The sequence below is a fragment of the Oncorhynchus keta genome, chromosome 1, assembly GCF_023373465.1.
Source record: "Oncorhynchus keta strain PuntledgeMale-10-30-2019 chromosome 1, Oket_V2, whole genome shotgun sequence".
Lineage (NCBI taxonomy): Eukaryota > Metazoa > Chordata > Actinopteri > Salmoniformes > Salmonidae > Oncorhynchus > Oncorhynchus keta.
Window position 1 is genome coordinate 37,454,264 of NC_068421.1, and position 23,899 is coordinate 37,478,162.

The 23,899-nt window shown below is 45.1% G+C and overlaps 1 protein-coding gene across 3 annotated transcripts in view; it reads left to right on the forward strand.

Annotated features, from left to right (window-relative positions):
- Window positions 1-23,899, forward strand: part of LOC118384315 (sodium/calcium exchanger 2-like) — a 103,845-nt gene that overhangs the window by 30,586 nt on the left and 49,360 nt on the right. Inside the window, exon 1 of one of the 3 annotated variants that reach the window (XM_052523849.1) lies at window positions 5,473-5,942. The exons of the other annotated variants lie outside the window; for them this stretch is intronic. The gene's annotated coding sequence lies outside the window, so the exon portion shown is untranslated. Of the gene's footprint in view, window positions 1-5,472; window positions 5,943-23,899 lie in introns of those variants that run through there. 3 annotated transcript variants of the gene reach the window in all.

Consider the following 23,899-nt stretch of genomic DNA (forward strand, 5'->3'; position numbering starts at 1 on the left):
GCGTGGAATCAGGTTCTTAGGTGATATACTGAGAGCCTGGCTCCAATCTACACGGACACTGATGCCAATTCCTTCCCAATTAATCATACTCACATTGTCCCATTCTGATCCGTTTCATCATATTACGACCGACTGTTATGTCATATCCCCTCCAGTTTATCACATTAGCAGTGACTGACTCCGGCTTCATGTCCTTCACATCTTCTCCATTTTGATGTACTGGAGCATGAATGTTGTCCAGCACGTCAGATCAGATTGACTCTCCACAAGTAAATGCACAAGTAAAACAGCATACTGCCACGATGTCCTCGTGAAACAACATACTGCCACGATGTCCTGGTAAAACAGCATACTGCCACGATGTCCTGGTAAAACAGCATACTGCCACGATGTCCTGGTAAAACAGCATACTGCTTCGACGTCCTCGTAAAACAACATACTGCCTCGACGTCCTCGTAAAACAACATGCTGCCACGACGTCCTCGTAAAACAACATACTGCCACAACGTCCTGGTAAAACAACATACTGCCACGACGTCCTAGTAAAACAACATACTGCCACGATAATTTTGAAAAACAGCATACTGCCTCGACGTCCTCATAAAACAACATACTGCCTCGACGTCCTCGTAAAACAACATACTGCTACGACATCCTGGTAAAACAACATACTGCCACGACGTCCTGGTAAAACAACATACTGCCACGATATCCTCCAAAAACAGCATACTGCCTCAATGTCCTCATAAAACAGCATACTGCCTCGATGTCCTCATAAAACAGCACACTGCCTCGATGTCGTCATAAAACAGCATACTGCCGCGACGTCCTCGTCAAACAACATACGGCCTCGACGTCCTCGCAAAACAACATGCTGCCTCGACGTCCTCGTAAAACAACATACTGCCTCGACGTCCTCGTAAAACAACATACTGCCTCGACGTCCTCGTAAAACAACATACTGCCTCGACGTCCTCGTAAAACAACATACTGCCTCGACGTCCTCGTAAAACAACATACTGCCTCGACGTCCTCGTAAAACAACATACTGCCTCGACGTCCTCGTAAAACAACATACTGCCTCGACGTCCTCGTAAAACAACATACTGCCTCGACGTCCTCGTAAAACAACATGCTGTCACATACATGTATGAGTGGTGGTTGTTGATCAGATTCACTTTCTACCTCATGCCCAGTGTTACACGTCACTGAGCTGTGATGGGAAGCAGTGAAGAGCAGCCACCACGGCAGTTGATCTCTGGCTGAGCCTCTATCAGAGCAGGAGTCATTATGGCTGACAGCAGGCCCTGATCCATCATGCCTCAGCCTGGTTTACTGAGGGGAGCTCTGGCTCTCTGGTGTTAACCCCGCGTGGCCCGTCCCCTGTTTGTTGAGTACTCAACCCTGTCAGTTAGGTCCCGCTCTGCATCCCGATGACCTCTCTTCTCTCTTCACTTCTCACTCACCCTTCCTCTTGCCTCTTCTCTCCACCCTCCTGTACCCACTCAATTAACATTAAAGGGAGAGGCTAACTCTCTTAAGGAGCCATCCACTGCTGTGTGACTGTGTGACGGTACTCTTTTATGCCCTTTCTTTACCTTACCCCCTGTAGTCTACAATCACAATCACAACCAGATACTTTATCTCTCCTAATAGCTTATAGCTTATTTTCCTTGTTTCTACGAAGTCCTGGCCACCTATCTTTAGATAGACCTAAAGATGGAGAGACCCAAAGATAGATCTACAGTAAATGCAATGTGCAAAAAGAAACCTACCATACGTTTCAATAAACATCTAAGATAGTGGAGCAGTCAGTCAGTCGTCTTTTGTCTTCATCGTGTCCCGTGTATATATCTTTATATCTTTTTATATATTTTTTCTTCGCATATCTTTTTTAAAGATTTTTCTTAACCCCAACTGCAACATACTCTCCTGCAACCCGCCTCACCCAATGTGGTATGGATCTGCTACTTTCTTTACTTCAGAACTGGAACCCCCAACAGAAGCTAGCCAGCTAACTAGCTACTAGCTCGTAGTCAGCTAGCCACTGCTAGCGGTTATCACCTAACCTTTTGCCAGGACAACTCCTGCCAGTCTGTACAGCGTGTTTCAACCCAGAGCTTATCGGGCTCCTTTTTCTCCATATCCCCGGATTCCTACCGCAAGCTCCGAACCTCTTCACCTGGATCTTCGCAGCTAGCTAGCTGCTATCTGATTGGCACTCTTTCCTCTGGTCTAAAAAATATCCCAATACCCCAGGGCAGTGATTGGGGACACTGCCCTGTGTAGGGTGCCGTCTTTCGGATGGGATGTTAAATGGGTGTCCTGACTCTCTGAGGTCATTAAAGATCCCATGGCACTTATCGTAAGAGTAGGGGTATTTAACCCTGGTGCCCTGGCTAAATCCCCAATCTGGCCCTCTAACCATTCATGGTAGAGGTCGACCGATTCATCGGAATGGGCTTTTAATTAGGGCTATTTCAAGTTTTCATAACAATCGGAAATCTGTATTTTTGGACATTTTTGGAATTTGTTATTTAAAAAAATATCTATATATTTTTTTATACTTATTTCATCTTTATTTAACTGGTCAAGTCAGTTAAGAACACATTCTTATTTTCAATGATGGCCTAGGAACGGTGGGTTAACTGCCTCGTTCAGGGGCAGAACGACAGATTTTTACCTTGTCAGCTCCGGGATTCAATCTTGCAATCTTACAGTTAACTAGTCTAACGCTCTAACCACCTGATTACATTGCACTCCACTAGGAGACTGCCTGTTATGCGAATGCAGTAAGCGAAGGTAAGTTGCTAGCTAGCATTTTAAACTTATCTTATAAAAAAAAAATCTATCAATCAATCATAATCACTCGTTAACTACCCATGGTTGATGATATTACTATTTTATCTAGCGTGTCCTGCGTTGCATATAATCGATGTGGTGCGTATTCGTGAAAAAGGACTGTCGTTGTTCCAACGTGTACCTAACCATAAACACCAATGCCTTTCTTAAAATCAATACACAGAAGTATATATTTTTAAACCTGCATATTTAGCTAAAAGAAATCCACTTTAGCAGGCAATATTAACCAGGTGAAATTGTATATGCAACAGTTTGGGCCGCCTAATTTGCCAGAATGTTACGTAATTATGACATAACATTGAAGGTTGTGCAATGTAACAGGAATATTTAGACTTATGGATGCCACCCACATTCTACCATTCCAGTGTTTAATTGTTAAATTGTAATTATTTTGCCACTATGGTCTATTTATTGCCTTACCTCCCTTATTTTACCTCATTTGCACACACTTTATATACACTTTTATTTTGTATATTTTTTTCTCTGTTGTGTTATTGACTGTATGTTTGTTTATCCCATGTGTAACTGTGTTGTTGTTTGTGTCGCACTGCTTTGCTTTATCTTGGCCGGGTCGCAGTTGTAAATGAGAACTTGTTCTCAACTAGCCTACCTGGTTAAATAAAGGTGAAATAAAACAAAATAAACAAATAGGGATGATGGGATCCCTGTCAGATGGCTTGACCTATCCTGTCAGTCTTTGTGTTGTCAGATCAGTGGCCAGGGTGGAAACAGCCTCTGATCATGGCCTAATTAGCTGGCAGATGCACTCTACCCCCCGGTGTGTCCTAGGTGGAGGGGTTGTTCACTGTACTATTACCCAGTGGTCCCCGGGAGTCTCCCTGGTCTCTGTTCTCATTCACTGCTGATGACATTAGCATGCTAATATGCGTTCAGTTAGCAAAGATCCAAATTCACTTTAGGCATTTCCCCTGTTCAGTTTCATTACTATCTAACGAACCCAGACGCCCCCCCCCCCCTGTCCTCCTCTCCGTTTCAATTAATCTCGCAACCTCTCACAACCTTGAAGGTGGCCCGAAGACGTTTGTATTTTGTCAGCCACGACCGTCTCCCATTGGGTGAGTAACAGCCGAATGTGATTTTCCCGGGAGGAGTGTTCAATTCACATGATGGTGGCAGATCTGCTATGGAGACGCACAGCGTTCTAACCGTGTCCCTGCGATAACCAGAACATTATGCTTCGACTGCTTTCTCAGTCAACATCTTCCGAGGTGAGAGTGACTGTGAGACAATGTACCTGGCATCTGGTAAGTGGCAAACGTGAAGCCTGCTTGGCCTCGCCATTTTGCTCCCAGAGAAAATTGTCACCATTTCAGGCCGGCTTGAATGATTGCCAGCGAATAGAACATCTGTTACATGAATCTCTTTGACTATCAGTGGGTTGTGACAGCCTCAGAGAGAGCACATCATTGCTTTTACTCCCAGATGGGAAGGGAGAGGTGACACACGCGGAGAGAGAGGGGAAGCTAACAGCGTTGTTAATAATCCACCTGCCAGACAGTGATGTATGACTGGGTTCCTCCGAGGGCCATTGCTACAGACCAGACACTGTCTAGTCTGTCTGGGGGAGGGATAGGAACTGACCACTAGGTCTGGTTGATGACCACTGAGAGGCAGATGTAGTTCATGGGGGGGGGGGGTTGTGAAGGGACAGTTAAGAGACTCGTGTAGTGTGTGTGTTCTCAACTCCTTTCCGGGGACTGTTTTAGGTTGTCAACCAATGGGCTCTTGTGCTTATAGCTGAGGATGTGATCAATATATTGACCGTGTGGTTTGCTGCCTTGGCTGGTGTTGGATGTCCAGGGTGGTTATTGTTGTTTTTCACTTACTCCTTCCTGCTTCCTTCTCTCAGCAAATATGACAACTTTTGATGAGCTGGTGGTTCATTTATTCTCGTGATAAGATTTTCAGTGACAACCTGTCTTGAATGTGAATGATTACTGGTCATCCGCCCCATACTGAGGCATCACCAGTCAGTGTCGGGTCGTTTCAATTCTCAGAGAATCCCTTGTTCAATTATTGAGAGTTCCCCTTCTCCATCTCTCCCTTCACTCCTCCATCAGGGAAGAGAGAGGTGAGTTCAGTCTGTCTCGGAAATCTATTTCTCAGTATGTACAGCGCTCTGTCACTCACTCACTCACTCACTCACTCACTCACTCACTCACTCACTCACTCACTCACTCACTCACTCACTCACTCACTCACTCACTCACTCACTCACTCACTCAGTAGTGGGGGACTGTGTGTAACTGAGCCCTGCCTGTGGCTTCCTGACCCCGGGAGGGAGAGAGACAGGGAGCGGGAGAAACACAGCTCTCTGCTCTGGGCTCCGTTGATCTGCCTCACCTGGCATTCCCTCCACGCACACCCTCCTTTATCCCCCTTTAATACAGAGAGAGAGCATAGAGGGGGAGGGAGAGTAGGGATGTTCAGTGATAGTCAGAGGAAATGAGCGAATGGAAGCTATAGGAAGAGTGAGCAATAGAGGAAGAGGGAGGAGGATAGAAAGATAGAGGGAGGGGGTTGACACGTACAAAACAAATGAGAAGAAAAATGAATAGATTCCAAGTTGACAAAGACGGGGACAGCAATGATGAGGGAGAGAGAGAGGCTTTTGTCTGAAGAGAGTGAAGACCTGATAGTAACATTGTTAGAGAAAGAGGGGATGAAAGGAGAGGGAAACAAGAAGCAAAGCGGACGGTAGAGCGAGCCAGAGAGGGAGAGAGGGAGAGAGGAGAGAAGCGAGGGGTTGGTCGAGTGGGCAAGACAAAAAGAATGAGCGAATGAAAGAGATGGAAATAGGAAATGACAGCGGCTTGGAATCTCGCCAGCAACAACGAGGCCCCCAGTTGATTTATTTTGTGTCATCATGATGGAATTGGTGGATTGGTGAATCCAGTGGAACGGTGCCGCAGCCTAGAGCAGAGCTCTATGTTTTATAGACAGATATAGAAATCCCAGACATGACCAAATCTGTGTACACACCAACAGCCCCAGTGGCAGCTTTTGGCACCATATCTAATGCATCGCTGACAAGGCTCCACATCGGGAGCAGAGGGAGGGTAAGTCAAGCTGATGCTATGGCTCTGTTTCATTATGTAACTCAATAATTAACCCTGCCTTTGTGGCCTCTTAATGATCCAGAGGACTGTCTTCCATATGTCATAAGGTTTATACTTAAGCCCCACTGGGCACAGACAACAATTCAACATCTATTCCACGTTGGTTCAACGTAATTTAATAGAAATGACTTGAAAACAATGTTGATTCAACCAGTGTGTGCCCAGTGGGAGTTATTAATATATATATGAAGGCTTCCACTGTCTTCCCTGTGGAGGAGGCTGAACGCCCTTAGCTTGTGATGTCAACCGCGTTAACATTGTCAACTTCATTATCGTCATTAACGTTGTTGACATTTCACTGTCAGGGTTGAAGCATATGATCTAGACGTATAGTACGTTTCAAAGCCTCTCGGCTCTTTTCACTCCCATTTGAATGTTTTTTTAATATGGTTTCACTCTGAGGACTTCTTGAGCTTCTTTATACATTTATACATGAAAAGGTTTTAATGAAATTATAGGAGACCGAATTTCTCAGCCACTCATGGTGTAAAGAAGGGTTTCACAGTCACTTGTAACAGCATGTTTTACCAAGAATGGTTATAGTAAAGACACATCTTTCTCTGTGGTAGGAAGGCTACTCTGTCAAATGACCAATGGCTCAACACCAGATTGACATCAGAGCCGGCCCTAACCTTTTGGGGGCCCTAAGCGGAATTTTGTTGGGTGGTTCATATCTTCTCGTGATAAGATTTTCAGTGACAACCTGTCTTGAATGTGAATGATTACTGGTCATCCGCAACCTCTCCCCCCTCACCTTGCGGGCAAAACACTCTTGATGGCGGAGAGAAAGTTTTAGTTAATTTCCTGCAATTCTATACAATTTTCCATGGGGTGTAGAGAAAATATTTCAGAGTAAATAAGTAAATAACACAGACACTAGAGAAGCTTCACCAAGTTTAATTCTTCCCAAAGGGTCTTTACAGCTGTAATTCAGACAACACAACATTTCTCACCATCACAGGTGTATATATATCCCCCTTAAGACACTCCTCCTTCTCTCCAATCCTTACATGTTATGGTTCCACAGGAAAAGGGTATTAAACCTTTATTACTCCCTTCAGGAGATCTGACCTGACCTCAACCCCTCCTTTGCCTAATCCACAGATGTCCATCTTCTTCCTCTATAGCAATCCTTTGATCTCCTCGCATCCACCCAGCACATTCCACAGCCACCCTGTCTCACAGAGAACCATTAACTTCTGACATAAAACCCAGTCTCTTTCACTCCTTATATTCTATGCTCCTGGTCTATAATTGATTTAATATCTCAATGTTAAACGTTTTGAATACAACACTGGCTAGACTAACATGATTACTACCGGTCGGCAAGACTAACACGATTACTACCGGTCGGCGAGACTAACACGATTACTACAGGTCGGCTAGACTAACACGATTACTACAGGTCGGCAAGACTAACACGATTACTACAGGTCGGCTAGACTAACACGATTACTACAGGTCGGCTAGACTAACACGATTACTACAGGTCGGCAAGACTAACACGATTACTACCGGTCGGCGAGACGAACACGATTACTACAGGCCGGCTAGACTAACACGATTACTACAGGTCGGCTAGACTAACACGATTACTACAGGTCGGCAAGACTAACACGATTACTACAGGTCGGCGAGACTAACACGATTACTACAGGTCGGCTAGACTAACACGATTACTACCGGTCGGCGAGACGAACACGATTACTACAGGCCGGCTAGACTAACACGATTACTACAGGTCGGCTAGACTAACACGATTACTACAGGTCGGCAAGACTAACACGATTACTACAGGTCGGCGAGACTAACACGATTACTACAGGTCGGCTAGACTAACACGATTACTACAGGTCGGCTAGACTAACACGATTACTACAGGTCGGCTAGACTAACACGATTACTACAGGTCGGCGAGACTAACACGATTACTACAGGCCGGCTAGACTAACACGATTACTACAGACCGGCTAGACTAACACGATTACTACAGACCGGCTAGACTAACACGATTACTACAGACCGGCTAGACTAACACGATTACTACAGACCGGCTAGACTAACACGATTACTACAGACCGGCTAGACTAACACGATTACTACAGACCGGCTAGACTAACACGATTACTACAGGTCGGCTAGACTAACACGATTACTACAGGTCGGCTAGACTAACACGATTACTACAGGTCGGCTAGACTAACACGATTACTACAGGTCGGCTAGACTAACACGATTACTACAGGTCGGCTAGACTAACACGATTACTACAGGTCGGCGAGACTAACACGATTACTACAGGCCGGCTAGACTAACACGATTACTACAGACCGGCTAGACTAACACGATTACTACAGACCGGCTAGACTAACACGATTACTACAGACCGGCTAGACTAACACGATTACTACAGACCGGCTAGACTAACACGATTACTACAGACCGGCTAGACTAACATGATTACTACAGACCGGCTAGACTAACACGATTACTACAGACCGGCTAGACTAACATGATTACTACAGACCGGCTAGACTAACACGATTACTACAGACCGGCTAGACTAACACGATTACTACAGACCGGCTAGACTAACACGATTACTACAGACCGGCTAGACTAACACGATTACTACAGACCGGCTAGACTAACACGATTACTACAGACCGGCTAGACTAACACGAATACTACAGGTCGGCTAGACTAACACGAATACTACAGGTCGGCTAGACTAACACGATTACTACAAGTTGGCTAGACTAACACGATTACTACAAGTCGGCTAGACTAACACGATTACTACAGACTGGCTAGACTAACATGATTACTACAGGCCGGCTAGACTAACACGATTACTACAGACCGGCTAGACTAACACGATTACTACAGACCGGCTAGACTAACACGATTACTACAGACCGGCTAGAATAACATGATTACTACAGACCGGCTAGACTAACACGATTACTACAGACCGGCTAGAATAACATGATTACTACAGGTCGGCTAGACTAACACGATTACTACAGACCGGCTAGAATAACATGATTACTACAGACCGGCTAGAATAACATGATTACTACAGGTCGGCTAGACTAACACGATTACTACAGACCGGCTAGAATAACATGATTACTACAGACCGGCTAGAATAACATGATTACTACAGGTCGGCTAGACTAACACGATTACTACAGACCGGCTAGACTAACACGATTACTACAGACTGGCTAGACTAACACGATTACTACAGACCGGCTAGACTAACACGATTACTACAGACCGGCTAGACTAACACGATTACTACAGACCGGCTAGAATAACATGATTACTACAGACCGGCTAGACTAACACGATTACTACAGACTGGCTAGACTAACACGATTACTACAGACTGGCTAGACTAACACGATTACTACAGACCGGCTAGACTAACACGATTACTACAGGTCGGCTAGACTAACACGATTACTACAGACTGGCTAGACTAACACGATTACTACAGGTCGGCTAGACTAACACGATTACTACAGACTGGCTAGACTAACACGATTACTACAGACTGGCTAGACTAACACGATTCCTACAGACTTATATGGATATTTTACGAGAAAAATCTATGAATTATAAGTGACCCTTTTCATGAGGAACAAGAGATAAACATGCATTGAAGGTGAAGGGAGCGACCTGCTCAAAGGAAAGCACATTCTCTAAAAGGCTTTCCAGACAGATACGCAGCTCAACCAGGACAGTGTGACAAGGGAATACCGGTTTTATTTTCTACAAACTGTTATTACATTTTACATCCCAGGTGTGACTTTTCGATAGAAACTTTGATGATGATGCTGTTTTTCAGATTATTAAATCCCCTATTGACATGTGCTTTTAATGGATTTGTTCCGGTTGGGGACATTCCTCCGTAACACTAAACAGAAAACACATTGGTTTCCTAGTAACTGCCACCCACACTGATTGGAACGTGTAATTGAATTAATTTACCCAATGACATGTGTTTGTCTTGTTTCAAGAGGTAGACCATAATTTGTTTGTTTGCGAGAGTGGGAGTATTTGGTTTCGGGCTTGTGCTCGACCAATTGATTCATGTTTGGTAATAAAGGTGTGTGAGTATTGGCTGAGACGTTTAGCTCCGTGATTGAGGACATGTGTGGTGAGACTGGAGGGAAAAGCAAGGTTCTTCATTTGATTATCAGGGAGCAGGTTTTTCTGAGCCCTTCAAACATTTTGTTTAGTCTCTGTACTGTATGTAAAGTCTCATGACAATAGAATCCAGCCCAACGGTCTTGGTCAACAAGCTACTATGATAACATGAAATAACACTGAAACCCCAAATCGAATCCTGTTTCAACTGTCACCTTACTGTTAACCTATGACTGATACTACTTGGGACTCGTTTATTATTTTTTATTCTGGTCACTGGCCATTATTTGTCTCTCTGTTTGAGCAGCAGGACTGGTGGCGGCTGTTGAAACAGACTGTTACTGACCAAAGAGATGCTGTGTTGTGATGCGGTCTTCTGTTCCGTGCCCGGGCCTCTGTCATTAGGGACGGGTCTGGATAGAGAACACATGGGCCTTTTGAGCTGTTCCTGTGACATCCCGTGAGTGAGTGAGTGAGTGAGTGAGTGAGTGAGTGAGTGAGTGAGTGAGTGAGTGAGTGAGTGAGTTACTGTGATGTTAGTAAAGCTGGGGCAGAACAGGATAATTGTCAGAGTCTATCTAGAAGATAGTGAAGGAGTCAGGTGCAGGACAAGAGTTAAAAACACTGTATTTACTCCATCCAAGAACGTAACAAAAATCCCGTTATCAAACAAGGACAAAACAGGATAGAACTCCAACACACAAAAGACATAACAAAAGAACTAAGGTCAGAACGTGACAATAATAAGTAGATATCTGGGCTTTTATCAGTGACTATTCATTTGTGTCTTCCTGGCTGCATGTATCTTTCCTGGTTAAAGTCTGTGTCTTCCTGGCTGCATGTGTCTCTCCTGGTTAAAGTCTGTGTCTCTCCTGGTTAAAGTCTGTGTCTCTGCTGGTTAAAGTCTGTGTCTCTCCTGGTTAAAGTCTGTGTCTCTCCTGGTTAAAGTCTGTGTCTTCCTGGTTAAAGTCTGTGTCTCTCCTGGTTAAAGTCTGTGTCTCTCCTGGTTAAAGTCTGTGTCTTCCTGGCTGCATGTGTCTCTCCTGGTTAAAGTCTGTGTCTCTCCTGGTTAAAGTCTGTGTCTCTGCTGGTTAAAGTCTGTGTCTTCCTGGTTAATGTCTGTGTCTCTCCTGGTTAAAGTCTGTGTCTCTCCTGGTTAAAGTCTGTGTCTCTCCTGGTTAAAGTCTGTGTCTCTGCTGGTTAAAGTCTGTGTCTTCCTGGTTAAAGTCTGTGTCTCTGCTGGTTAAAGTCTGTGTCTCTCCTGGTTAAAGTCTGTGTCTCTCCTGGTTAAAGTCTGTGTCTCTGCTGGTTAATGTCTGTGTCTCTCCTGGTTCAAGTCTGTGTCTCTCCTGGTTCAAGTCTGTGTCTCTCCTGGTTAAAGTCTGTGTCTCTCCTGGTTAAAGTCTGTGTCTCTGCTGGTTAAAGTCTGTGTCTCTCCTGGTTCAAGTCTGTGTCTCTCCTGGTTCAAGTCTGTGTCTCTGCTGGTTAAAGTCTGTGTCTCTCCTGGTTAAAGTCTGTGTCTCTCCTGGTTCAAGTCTGTGTCTCTGCTGGTTAAAGTCTGTGTCTCTCCTGGTTAAAGTCTGTGTCTCTGCTGGTTAAAGTCTGTGTCACTCCTGGTTAAAGTCTGTGTCTCTGCTGGTTAAAGTCTGTGTCTCTCCTGGTTAAAGGCTGTGTCTCTCCTGGTTAAAGGCTGTGTCTCTCCTGGTTAAAGTCTGTGTCTCTGCTGGTTAAAGTCTGTGTCTCTCCTGGTTAAAGTCTGTGTCTCTCCTGGTTAAAGTCTGTGTCTCTCCTGGTTAAAGTCTGTGTCTCTCCTGGTTAAAGTCTGTGTCTCTCCTGGTTAAAGTCTGTGTCTCTCCTGGTTAAAGTCTGTGTCTCTGCTGGTTAAAGTCTGTGTCTCTCCTGGTTAAAGTCTGTCTCTCTCCTGGTTAAAGTCTGTGTCTCTCCTGGTTAAAGTCTGTGTCTCTCCTGGTTAAAGTCTGTGTCTCTCCTGGTTAAAGTCTGTGTCTCTCCTGGTTAAAGTCTGTGTCTCTCCTGGTTAAAGTCTGTGTCTCTGCTGGTTAAAGTCTGTGTCTCTCCTGGTTAAAGTCTGTGTCTCTCTCCTGGTTAAAGTCTGTGTCTCTCCTGGTTAAAGTCTGTGTCTCTCCTGGTTAAAGTCTGTGTCTCTCCTGGTTAAAGTCTGTGTCTCTCCTGGTTAAAGTCTGTGTCTCTCCTGGTTAAAGTCTGTGTCTCTGCTGGTTAAAGTCTGTGTCTCTCTGGTTAAAGTCTGTGCTGGTTCAAGTCTGTGTCTCTGCTGGTTAAAGTCTGTGTCTCTCCTGGTTAAAGTCTGTGTCTCTCCTGGTTAAAGTCTGTGTCTCTCCTGGTTAAAGTAAAGTAAAGTCTGTCTCTCCTGGTTAAAGTCTGTGTCTCTCCTGGTTAAGTCTGTGTCTCTCCTGGTTAAAGTCTGTGTCTCTGCTGGTTAAAGTCTGTGTCTCTCCTGGTTAAAGTCTGTGTCTCTCCTGGTTAAAGTCTGTGTCTCTGCTGGTTAAAGTCTGTGTCTCTCCTGGTTAAAGTCTGTGTCTCTCCTGGTTAAAGTCTGTGTCTCTCCTGGTTAAAGTCTGTGTCTCTCCTGGTTAAAGTCTGTGTCTCTGCTGGTTAAAGTCTGTGTCTCTCCTGGTTAAAGTCTGTGTCTCTCCTGGTTAAAGTCTGTGTCTCTCCTGGTTAAAGTCTGTGTCTCTCCTGGTTAAAGTCTGTGTCTCTCCTGGTTAAAGTCTGTGTCTCTGCTGGTTAAAGTCTGTCTCTCCTGGTTAAAGTCTCTCTCCTGGTTAAAGTCTGTGTCTCTCCTGGTTAAAGTCTGTGTCTCTCCTGGTTAAAGTCTGTGTCTCTCCTGGTTAAAGTCTCTCTCTCCTGGTTAAAGTCTGTGTCTCTCCTGGTTAAAGTCTGTGTCTCTGCTGGTTAAAGTCTGTGTCTCTGCTGGTTAAAGTCTGTGTCTCTCCTGGTTAAAGTCTGTCTCTCTCCTGGTTAAAGTCTGTAAAGTCTGTCTCCTGGTTAAAGTCTGTGTCTCTCTGGTTAAAGTCTGTGTCTCTCCTGGTTAAAGTCTGTGTCTCTCCTGGTTCAAGTCTGTGTCTCTCCTGGTTCAAGTCTGTGTCTCTGCTGGTTAAAGTCTGTGTCTCTCCTGGTTAAAGTCTGTGTCTCTCCTGGTTAAAGTCTGTGTCTCTCCTGGTTAAAGTCTGTGTCTCTCTGTCTCTCCTGGTTAAAGTCTGTGTCTCTGCTGGTTAAAGTCTGTGTCTCTCCTGGTTAAAGTCTGTGTCTCTGCTGGTTAAAGTCTGTGTCTCTGCTGGTTAAAGTCTGTGTCTCTGCTGGTTAAGTCTGTGTCTCTCCTGGTTAAAGTCTGTGTCTCTCCTGGTTAAAGTCTGTGTCTCTCCTGGTTAAAGTCTGTGTCTCTCCTGGTTAAAGTCTGTGTCTCTGCTGGTTAAAGTCTGTGTCTCTCCTGGTTAAAGTCTGTCTCTCTCCTGGTTAAAGTCTGTCTCTCTCCTGGTTAAAGTCTGTGTCTCTGCTGGTTAAAGTCTGTGTCTCTGCTGGTTAAAGTCTGTGTCTCTCCTGGTTAAAGTCTGTGTCTCTGCTGGTTAAAGTCTGTGTCTCTCCTGGTTAAAGTCTGTGTCTCTCCTGGTTAAAGTCTGTCTCTCCTGGTTAAAGTCTGTGTCTCTGCTGGTTAAAGTCTGTGTCTCTCCTGGTTAAAGTCTGTGTCTCTGCTGGTTAAAGTCTGTGTCTCTCCTGGTTAAAGTCTGTCTGGTTAAAGTCTCTCCTGGTTAAAGTCTGTCTCTCCTGGTTAAAGTCTGTGTCTCTCCTGGTTAAAGTCTGTGTCTCTCCTGGTTCAAGTCTGTGTCTCTGCTGGTTAAAGTCTGTGTCTCTCCTGGTTAAAGTCTGTGTCTCTGCTGGTTAAAGTCTGTGTCTTCCTGGTTAAAGTCTGTGTCTCTGCTGGTTAAAGTCTGTGTCTCTCCTGGTTAAAGTCTGTGTCTCTCCTGGTTAAAGTCTGTGTCTCTCCTGGTTAAAGTCTGTGTCTCTGCTGGTTAAAGTCTGTGTCTCTCCTGGTTAAAGTCTGTGTCTCTCCTGGTTAAAGTCTGTGTTTCTCCTGGTTAAAGTCTGTGTCTCTGCTGGTTAAAGTCTGTGTCTCTCCTGGTTAAAGTCTGTGTCTCTCCTGGTTAAAGTCTGTCTCTCTCCTGGTTAAAGTCTGTCTCTCTCCTGGTTAAAGTCTGTGTCTCTGCTGGTTAAAGTCTGTGTCTCTCCTGGTTAAAGTCTGTGTCTCTGCTGGTTAAAGTCTGTGTCTCTCCTGGTTAAAGTCTGTCTGGTTAAAGTCTCTGCTGGTTAAAGTCTGTGTCTGGTTAAAGTCTCTCCTGGTTAAAGTCTGTGTCTCTCCTGGTTAAAGTCTGTCTCTCTCCTGGTTAAAGTCTGTGTCTCTGCTGGTTAAAGTCTGTGTCTCTGCTGGTTAAAGTCTGTGTCTCTCCTGGTTAAAGTCTGTGTCTCTGCTGGTTAAAGTCTGTGTCTCTCCTGGTTAAAGTCTGTGTCTCTCCTGGTTAAAGTCTGTGTCTCTCCTGGTTAAAGTCTGTGTCTCTCCTGGTTAAAGTCTGTGTCTCTGCTGGTTAAAGTCTGTGTCTCTCCTGGTTAAAGTCTAAAGTCTGTGTCTCTCCTGGTTAAAGTCTGTGTCTCTCCTGGTTAAAGTCTGTCTGTCTCTCCTGGTTAAAGTCTGTGTCTCTCCTGGTTAAAGTCTGTGTCTCTCCTGGTTAAAGTCTGTGTCTCTCCTGGTTAAAGTCTGTGTCTCTGCTGGTTAAAGTCTGTGTCTCTCCTGGTTAAAGTCTCTGTAAAGTCTCTGCTGGTTAAAGTCTGTGTCTTCCTGGTTAAAGTCTGTGTCTCTGCTGGTTAAAGTCTGTGTCTCTCCTGGTTAAAGTCTGTGTGGTTAAAGTCTCCTGGTTAAAGTCTGTGTCTCTCTGTAAAGTCTCTCCTGGTTAAAGTCTGTGTCTCTGCTGGTTAAAGTCTGTGTCTCTCCTGGTTAAAGTCTGTGTCTCTCCTGGTTAAAGTCTGTGTCTCTCCTGGTTAAAGTCTGTGTCTCTCCTGGTTAAAGTCTGTGTCTCTCCTGGTTAAAGTCTGTGTCTCTCCTGGTTAAAGTCTGTCTCTCTCCTGGTTAAAGTCTGTGTCTCTCCTGGTTAAAGTCTGTGTCTCTGCTGGTTAAAGTCTGTGTCTCTCCTGGTTAAAGTCTGTGTCTCTCCTGGTTAAAGTCTGTCTCTCTCCTGGTTAAAGTCTGTGTCTCTGCTGGTTAAAGTCTGTGTCTCTCCTGGTTAAAGTCTGTCTCTCTCCTGGTTAAAGTCTGTGTCTCTGCTGGTTAAAGTCTGTGTCTCTCCTGGTTAAAGTCGTTGTCTCTCCTGGTTAAAGTCTGTGTCTCTGCTGGTTAAAGTCTGTGTCTCTGCTGGTTAAAGTCTGTGTCTCTCCTGGTTAAAGTCTGTGTCTCTGCTGGTAGTCTACATGAGCTGGATCCTTGTCTTTGATTCAGATGGGTCCTTCCAGGAGAAGGAATAGTATTAGTATTTTATTCGTATCCCCATTACCTGTTGCTGAAGCAGCAGCTACTCTTCCTGGGGTCCTTCGCAGCACATAAAGCCTGACATAACACAGCACATAAAGCCTGACATAACACAGCACATAAAGCCTGACATAACACAGAACATAAAGCCTGACATAACACAGAACATAAAGCCTGACATAACACAGAACATAAAGCCTGACATAACACAGAACATAAAGCCTGACATAACACAGAACATAAAGCCTGACATAACACAGAACATAAAGCCTGACATAACACAGCACATAAAGCCTGACATAACACAGCACATAAAGCCTGACATAACACAGCACATAAAGCCTGACATAACACAGAACATAAAGCCTGACATAACACAGAACATAAAGCCTGACATAACACAGAACATAAAGCCTGACATAACACAGCACATAAAGCCTGACATAACACAGCACATAAAGCCTGACATAACACAGCACATAAAGCCTGACATAACACAGAACATAAAGCCTGACATAACACAGCACATAAAGCCTGACATAACACAGAACATAAAGCCTGACATAACACAGAACATAAAGCCTGACATAACACAGAACATAAAGCCTGACATAACACAGCACATAAAGCCTGACATAACACAGCACATAAAGCCTGACATAACACAGAACATAAAGCCTGACATAACACAGCACATAAAGCCTGACATAACACAGAACATAAAGCCTGACATAACACAGCACATAAAGCCTGACATAACACAGAACATAAAGCCTGATAACATAACACAGAACATAAAGCCTGACATAACACAGAACATAAAGCCTGACATAACACAAAACATAAAGCCTGACATAACACAGAACATAAAGCCTGACATAACACAGCACATAAAGCCTGACATAACACAGCACATAAAGCCTGACATAACACAGAACATAAAGCCTGACATAACACAGAACATAAAGCCTGACATAACACAGAACATAAAGCCTGACATAACACAGAACATAAAGCCTGACATAACACAGAACATAAAGCCTGACATAACACAGCACATAAAGCCTGACATAACACAGAACATAAAGCCTGACATAACACAGAACATAAAGCCTGACATAACACAGAACATAAAGCCTGACATAACACAGAACATAAAGCCTGACATAACACAGAACATAAAGCCTGACATAACACAGAACATAAAGCCTGACATAACACAGAACATAAAGCCTGACATAACACAGAACATAAAGCCTGACATAACACAGAACATAAAGCCTGACATAACACAGAACATAAAGCCTGACATAACACAGCACATAAAGCCTGACATAACACAGCACATAAAGCCTGACATAACACAGAACATAAAGCCTGACATAACACAGCACATAAAGCCTGACATAACACAGAACATAAAGCCTGACATAACACAGCACATAAAGCCTGACATAACACAGAACATAAAGCCTGACATAACACAGAACATAAAGCCTGACATAACACAGCACATAAAGCCTGACATAACACAGCACATAAAGCCTGACATAACACAGCACATAAAGCCTGACATAACACAGCACATAAAGCCTGACATAACACAGCACATAAAGCCTGACATAACACAGAACATAAAGCCTGACATAACACAGCACATAAAGCCTGACATAACACAGCACATAAAGCCTGACATAACACAGCACATAAAGCCTGACATAACACAGAACATAAAGCCTGACATAACACAGCACATAAAGCCTGACATAACACAGCACATAAAGCCTGACATAACACAGAACATAAAGCCTGACATAACACAGCACATAAAGCCTGACATAACACAGCACATAAAGCCTGACATAACACAGCACATAAAGCCTGACATAACACAGAACATAAAGCCTGACATAACACAGCACATAAAGCCTGACATAACACAGAACATAAAGCCTGACATAACACAGCACATAAAGCCTGACATAACACAGCACATAAAGCCTGACATAACACAGCACATAAAGCCTGACATAACACAGCACATAAAGCCTGACATAACACAGAACATAAAGCCTGACATAACACAGCACATAAAGCCTGACATAACACAGAACATAAAGCCTGACATAACACAGCACATAAAGCCTGACATAACACAGCACATAAAGCCTGACATAACACAGCACATAAAGCCTGACATAACACAGAACATCAGAACATCAGAATCATAGGAATTTAATGATTGAACTATTCCACAGTTTTAATTCAGACGGGTGCTGAGAGAAGGTGACACTTCAAAAAGGCACAGGGCCTAGATGTGGAGGTAAGGCTGCTGTGAAGCATGCTGGGTAAAGACTCACTTGCTCATTAGCCATAACCCTTGGCTACCTCACAAAGCTGTGATGTAATGAATGGGTGCTGTAGGGAAGGCATTACTGTACGTCTGTGCACCGAATGTGCGGTGTGTGTGTGTTTAAGTGTATGTTTTGTGTGTGTGTGTGAATGAGTAAGTATGAGAGAGTGAGTAAGTATGAGTGTGAGCAAGTATGAGAGTGTGTGTGAGTAAGTATGAAAGTGTGTGTATAAGTGTATGTTTGTGTGTGTAAGTAAGTGTGAGTGTGTAAGTATGAGAGTGTGTGTGTGAGTGTAAGTATGAGAGTGTGTGTGTGAGTGTAAGTATGAGAGTGTGTGTGTGAGTGAGTAAGTATGAGAGTGTGTGTGTATAAGTGTATGCTTTTTGTGTGTGTGTAAGTATGATTGTCTGGGTGCCTGTGTAAGTAAGTGTGTATGAGTGTGTGTGTGTATACCATATGTGCCCTACTGTGTGTGTGTGTGTGTGTGTGTGTGTGTGTGTGTGTGTGTGTGTGTGTGTGTGTGTGTGTGTGTGTGTGTGTGTGTGTGTGTGTGTGTGTGTGTGTGTGTGTGTGTGTGTAAGTATGATTATCTGGGTGTCTGTGTAAGTAAGCGTGTGTGAGTAAGTATGAGTGTGTGTATACCACATGTGCTGTACTGTGTGTGTGTGTGTGTGTATACCATATGTGCTATACAGTATGTGTGTGTGTCTTCCCTGATTTCTAGTATACCACCTTTATGTTGACAGTGGGCAGTTGCCATGTACACCCCCCTTAGCTTACCTTCCCCTCTCTCTCCCCTGCAGCTCTCTCACCAACATTCATTTCCACCCAATGTCACTGATGTAGAGCGTAATGGAATGGTGTTGGAGGATGGCGGAGCAGGCTGATGAGGAGGGGGGCTGTGGCGTCTAGCAATTTGGTCTCGCCTGCTCCGAGAACTGTGTATGTGTATTTGAATGAACCTCATCAGGGAGATTTGACATGGATATATTTATGGAGGCACTGAAGGAGAGCGAGGGAGCCGTGACACAAGCTGAGGAGGTAATATATGAGAGAGAGAGAGGGATGGGGGGGAGGGAGAGATGAGGGATAGGGGGGAGAGATGGGGGATAGAGAGAGTGAGTGATGGGGGATAGAGAGAGGGAGAGTGAGGGGGATAGGTAGAGAGTGAGAGAGAGGGGATAGAGAGCGGGGGGTGTAGAGGGAGGGAGAGGGAGAGAGCGAGAGATGGGGGGAGTGGATAGAGAGAGATGGAGGAGAGGATGGGGAGAGATGGGGGGTGGATAGAGAGAGATGGGGGGGATAGAGAGATGGGGGGATAGAGAGAGTGAGTGATGGGGGAGAGGATAGATGGGGATAGCGTGAGAGAGATGAAGGGGTAGAGGGAGAGTGAAGGGGAATAGGTAGAGAGTGAGGGGTATAGAGAGAGCAGGGGTGTAGAGAGAGATGGGGGGAGAGAGATGGGGAGAGATTGGGAGAGGATAGAGATAAATGGGGGAGAGGATAGAGAGAGATGGGGGAGAGGATAGAGAAAGATGGGGGGGAGAGAGAGATGAGGGGATAGAGAGAGATGGGTGGGAGAGGATAGAGAGAGATGGGTGGGAGAGGAGAGAGAGATGGGTGGGAGAGGATAGAGAGATATGGGGGGGAGAGGATAGAGAGAGATGGGGGAGAGGATAGAGAGAGAGATGGGGGGGAGATGGGGGAGAGGAGAGAGAGAGAGATGGGTGGGAGAGGATAGAGAGAGATGGGGGAGAGGATAGAGAGAGATGGGGGAGAGAGGATAGAGAGAGATGGGGGAGAGGATAGAGAGAGATTGGGGGAGAGGATAGAGAGAGATGGGGGGAGAGGATAGAGAGAGATGGGGGGGGGATAGAGAGATGGGGGAGAATATAGAGAGATAGGGGAGAGGATAGAGAGATGGGGGAGAGGATAGAGAGATGGGGGAGAGGATAGAGAGAGGAGGGAGAGGATAGAGAGACATGGGGAGAGGATAGAGAGACATGGGGAGAGGATAGAGAGACATGGGGGAGAGGATAGAGAGAGATGGGGGAGAGGATAGAGAGAGACATGGGGGAGAGGATAGAGAGAGATGGGGAGAGGATAGAGAGACATGGGGGAGAGGATAGAGAGACATGTGGGGAGAGGATAGAGAGAGATGGGGGGAGAGGATAGAGAGAGACATGGGGGAAAGGATAGAGAGAGATGGGGGGGATTGAGAGCGATGGGGGGGATTGAGAGCGATGGGGGAGAGGATAGAGAGAGATGGGGGAGAGGATAGAGAGAGATGGGGGAGAGGATAGATAGAGATGGGGGAGAGGATAGAGAGACATGGGGGAGAGGATAGAGAGATGGGGGGGAGGATAGAGAGATGGGGGGGAGGATAGAGAGATGGGGGAGGATAGAGAGACATGGGGGAGAGGATAGAGAGAGATGGGGGGAGAGGATAGAGAGAGATGGGGGAGAGGATAGAGAGAGATGACGGGAGAGGTTAGAGAGAGATTGGGGGGAGTATAGAGAGATGGGGGAGGAGAGAGAGAGAGAGAATAATAAGACAAAAAGTAGAGGTCAAGAGGAGAGAGAAAGATTGAAAAATAGATTGAGTAGAGGAGAAATGACAGAGTGAGGGAGAGGCGAATATCGTAAAAGAGGGGTAGAGAAATAAACGAATACCAGCTAAGACAGATGCACCTGACTACTGCTATTACATTCAGGTTGTGTCCCAAATTAACCCTATTCCTTATGCAGTGCACTACATTTGAGTGGGGTCCATAGGGATGCTCAAAAGTAGTGCACTAGGTAGGAAATATGGTGCCATTAATATGGTTTAATTTGGGACGTATCCTCAGTGTTGTATAGAACCCAGGAGAGGGGGGATTCAGAATGGTGTGACCACCACAGCAGTAGGCCAGGCAAAATAGGGAAGATGGAGGGAGTCAGCCTCAGCACCGTATTCCCCAGTGCCCAATCAGGAGAGAGGAGAAGGCTGGTTGGCTGGGGTTTACACTGTAAACACAAGATGGAGGAAATAAAGGCCCACTCCAACAGAGGGGCAAATCCAATCATATCTAATCATAATCGAATTTGATTGGTCTGGGAAAATGTATTGTATTACTCAGACTTAGGGTGCTTGACTTTGTAAATAGATGCTTAGAAGAATCCTAGCCTACAGTATGCTGATATTTAACCTGACTGAGATAAACTATAAAAAATTATTATTCATAAATGATAAGTTGTATTTTCAGTCAGCTACTCGGAGCTACTGCTGGGTAGATTTAATGGTGACAGCAGTGCATTATCTTATATGTGTATGTGGTGTATGCATGTGTTTGTGAAATTTGTGTCATGTGTTTATGTGTGTGCGATCTCTGTAAGGTATTCATACCACATGAGCCTTAAATGACATGATAGCAAATGATTGTCCTTTTAAAGAGCGAGCCACTGAGCTGTTCTTTCCAGGCGCGGATCAGCCAGTGTGATTCGGGGTGGTTTCCTGTTTCACCAGTGGAGAAGCCGTCTTAGATCTGCAGAGAGCCCGCTTCTGTGGGTGTGACTCTTGTTTGAATGTGTGAGAGCTTGGGGAGCAGGAAGGATTACTTGAGGGAGGTGATTGAAGTTTAATTAAGCTAAATCAATCCTTCCTGTGGGTAGATAGATGGGACCCGGACCAACCAATCATGTTGTTCCTTTTGAGTTACCGCACTTGGATTGATTGGCTGCTGAGACAAATCAATTCCTCTTCTTGGCCAATGTGGTTGGGCTTCGTCGCTATGAGTCTCCCATCGTCTCTATGCTGGTTTGTCTGTAGCTCTGGTAACTGACACTTTCTAGGCTGTCTAATCAACCGCTAGCGAGTCACACTCCAGTATTCCAACAAAGGAATTCTGTAACTGGGATACACATGACTGCATTTTCAGCAACACTTCTATACTTTCTTTAGTCACTGTGAACATTGTCATATCAGAAAAAAACAACTAAATAACTAGGTTTCAGGGCCTCTCGGGTGGTGCAGTGGTCTAAGGTTGTGCCACCAGAGACTCTGGGTTCGCGCCCAGGCTCTTGCGCAGCCGGCCGCGACCGGGAGGTCCATGGGGCGACGCACAGCGTCGTCGGCGTTAGGGAGGGTTTGGCTGATATCCTTGTCTCATCGCGCTCTAGGGACTCCTGTGGCGGGCCGGGCGCAGTGCGCGCTGACCAGGTCGCTAGGTGTACTGTGTTTCCTCCGACACGTTGGTTCAGCTGGCTTCCGGTTTGGAGGCGCGCCGTGTTAAGAAGCAGTGCGGCTTGGTTGGGTTGTGTATCGGAGGACGCATGGCTTTCGACCTTCGTCTCTCCCGAGCCCGTACGGGAGTTGTAGCGATGAGACAAGACAGTAACTACTAACAATTGGATACCACGAAATTGGGGAGAAAAAGGGTTAAAAAAATAACTAGGTTTCCATCCAATAGGCGACATATTTTAATGTGAATATTATAAACAATATGTGCATTTCCCTCCCGGAGATGTTTACATTAAATTGACTTTTTTTCCGGAGGATCTTCAATGCCCGCCGGCTTATCTGACAGAATGCAAGGGGGTGGGAGATGGAGGAGGAAGGCACAACCTTTATCTATCTCCTGCCGTGACAGAACAGAGCACATCTGGCCTCTATAGAATCCAACACAATGGCCGGCGCCAGGCACCGCTCTGTGACAGCGGGGAGCAGCACCCAGCCTGCCTGCACTTATTAGCGTTGACACTGAACAAACACACTCACTCAGTCATGAAAGTTGAAGAGTTCAGCTATTATTTTGCATGAACTTGCTATTTCCGACAATAAAGTGAAGCTTTCAAATGCTAACTGTTTTATTCTGAAAGTATTGGCTGCCCAGCTCCTCAGGGCGCAGACCTCCACCTCTGTATAGACTTCCAGATCTAATGAGAGTGATGTTTCGGTGCAGACTTCTTCAGACACGTTTGATGACAGAATATTCATTCTGACAACTTAGTTCATCCTAAATCTCAACGCTGAAGTTCCCTCAGAGCCCTTCTGCTTGATGAAATATGCTGAGAAGGACGGAGTAGTTCTCTATCCCAGCGTTCTGCACCTTTTTCAGATGCAAGTTCCAATAAAGACAATTATTGTCCCCGAGTGCCAAGGGAGTTTGGTTGTGTTTTATCATGTGACGTCATTCAACATGATCTTACGTCATGTGATCTGGGTTCCACCGATTAGGTCTAACGAGGAACAGGAAGGAACCGTACTCCACTCTAGGGCATGTGACAGAGAGTACTACCGCACACACTGCAGTTATACATAGACTATACCATTGCTCTTGTAGTCTGGTGTGTGTGTGTGTGTGTGTGTGTGTGTGTGTATGTGTGTGTGTGTGTGTGTGTGTGTGTGAGAGAGAGAGAGAACAGGACTGAGTTAGTGAGATTCTTCATCTACTGTACACATTACCATACAATACTGTATTGCCCAAAGGTAGTAGTATTTGACATTTTATTCACCATTCATAATATGACAATGCAATTCAAAATTAACTAGAAATACTCAGTGCAGTTCAGTACGACTGTAGCCTATAGGCTATTTAAGCAATAAGGCCCGAGGGGGAGTGGTATATTGGCCATATACCACAAACCCCCGAGGTGCCTTATTGCTGTTATAAACTGGTTACCAATGTAATTAGAGCAGTATAAATCAATGTTTTGTCATACCCGTGGTATACAGGCTAATATACCACGGCTGTCAGCCAATCAGCATTCCCGGGCTCGAACCACCCAGTTTATAATATGCTGTAGAGCCTAATGCAATAACACCCCTTCAATACACCATACAGCCCTCAAACTCA